This window comes from Triticum dicoccoides, chromosome 2A (assembly GCF_002162155.2).
Source record: "Triticum dicoccoides isolate Atlit2015 ecotype Zavitan chromosome 2A, WEW_v2.0, whole genome shotgun sequence".
NCBI classification, from domain to species: domain Eukaryota; kingdom Viridiplantae; phylum Streptophyta; class Magnoliopsida; order Poales; family Poaceae; genus Triticum; species Triticum dicoccoides.
In genome coordinates, this window is record NC_041382.1 from 733,428,838 (window position 1) to 733,431,423 (window position 2,586).

The following is a 2,586-nucleotide window of genomic DNA, read 5'->3' on the forward strand; positions in this document are numbered from 1 at the left end:
AGAAACACCGTTGAACGATTTAAGAGAGAAAGCACCAGTTGAATTAAATGGTTTGAATAAGATAACATTCTCGAAAGATCTTGAAAGAATGAGAATAAACACTAACATCCTCTGAGATATCTTGAGCACTCCGGAACAATTGAATAGCAAGCGGGGAAGATTAAGAGGTGCACTGGCATAAGTAAGCATTGAAACGAGGAAAAGGTATGATCAACAAAGCTTGACTTGAAACCACCGGAGAAGAAAAGGAATGAGGAATGACGAACTTGAAGCTCCGTTAGAATCTTCATGAGAATCACTAGATAAGAATATTGAAAGAAAAGAATGAAGAGACTTCACATGAATAGGATGGACACTTGATTACGAAATCTGAGTCCTTGAAGAAAAACAAGGGAGGGAGGGTGGGAAAAACAAAGACAATTTGGAATGGATGAAACGAACACCGTTGAGAAACTTAGAATTGATCTTGCGGATGTTGAAATGATCGGATCCACTTGAAGAGAGCCACACCGGTTGAAAAGGATTGACATGACAATCTCGATTATCATGAGGGATTAGTATTCACATAGGAATATGAGAACACCGCTTGGGGTAGGTATGGAATCAACATTTGACTTCGAAGCAACTCGAATACCACAACTCAAAACAACACAAAGGGTTGGCTTGCAGAATAAGCCGGAACAAACATATGATAGAGATTTCGTCCGAAGTTTTCGTGGTGGGGCCTACACGGGCTCGATCGTACAGCACCATCATATGCAAGGAAGTGCACATGACATACGAAGCGTCCCCGAGTCGGCATAGCCAAGGACTCTTTAAGACACAACGAGACTACTGTAAAACCGACCGTGAATAGGCGGACCACTAGACGTCGAACCCCAATTTCATATCATACATCTGTCAGAAAGATATCCTACGAACTACTTGAATTCCCACTTATAAACTCCCGAAACTTTCCGGTTATGCAATCAGGTGTTGGGGATACAGGGGAAGCATAATATCTCACCCAAAACTAGCAAATCCTACATCCAACTGTATCCATCCTTCAACACATAACCAAGAAACCTTCGGAAATCATCTACCTCAACCTTCGAAAAGCATCCGTTATACAAGTTATGGCAATACTCCCGAACTCCCGCCCCAGTACTGGGTGGCGTCGAGGTTATCTCACCAACAACTGCATAAAAGAGATTCTCGATGTCGGCGAAACTAATCTCAGGTATTCCAGAACTGCGACGATAAAATTGTGACGACAACACCTCGGGACACTGCCACAACCCCTAAATGACAGGAGGCACCAAAAACAATGTTCTCGTCACAAATCCATCGGAACGATTCCAAGATACCCGCGTGATCCTAAATTTTTTTAGTGAAATTTGAGAAGAGAAGAGACAAAACTCTACGTCAGGATGCCTTACCAGAGCGATGAAGGGACTGGGGAGTAAAAAGAAATCCTAAACTCTCCGATATATAATTCCTAAATGACTCAAAACATTTTCTAGACTCAACTCGTCCGCTAATTCGATCAAGCAGTGGGGGCTCCTTAGGTCGGGGAAGGCTCTGATTGCCAACTTGTAACGGCCTCGATGCAGCTATATCTCACACGTGTCGAAGCACGACTTAGAGGCATAACCGCATTTAAAGCAATGTCGCAAGTGAGGTAATCTTCACACAACCCATGTAATACATAAGGGAAAAAGATACATAGTTAGCTTACAATCGCCACTTCACACAATTACATGAATAAAGCATTACATCATCCAAATACACTCAAGGTCCGACTACGGAACCAAAATAAAAGAAGACTACCCCAAATGCTACACAGATCCCCGATCGACCCGACTGGGCTCCACTACTGATCAACTAGAACGAAACAACACAAAGGATAAGAACTTCAACGAGCTCCTCCTGGAGCTTGGTTGCGTCACCTGCTCGGTAACATCGGCACCTGCAAACTGGTTTTGGAAGTATCTGTGAGTCACGGGGACTCAGCAATCTCGCACCCTCGCGATCAAGACTATTTAAGCTTATAGGTAAGGTAAAAGGTATGAGGTGGAGCTGTAGCAAGTGACTAGCATATAAGGTGGCTAACATACGCAAATGAGAGCGATAAGAGAAGGCAAAAGCACGGTCGAGAATCTATGATCAAGAAGTGATCCTAGAACAACCTACGTCAAGCATAACTCCAACACCATGTTCACTTCCCGGACCCCGCCGAGAAGAGACCATCACGGTTACACACGCGGTTGATGTATTTTAATTAAGGTCAACTTCAGGTTTTCTACAACCGGACATTAACAAATTCCCATCTGCCCATAACTGCGGGCACGGCTTTCGAAAGTTCAATCCCTGCAGGGGTGTCCCAACTTAGCCCATCACAAGCTCTCACGGTCAACGAAGGATATTCCTTCTAGCGGGAAGACCCGATCAGACTCGGAATCCCGGTTACAAGACATTTCGACAATGGTAAAACAAGACCAGCAAAGCCGCCCGATGCGCCGACAAATCCCGATAGGAGCTGCACATATCTCGTTCTCAGGGCACACCGGATAGGTCAAGCTACGAGTAAAACCAACCCTCGAGTTG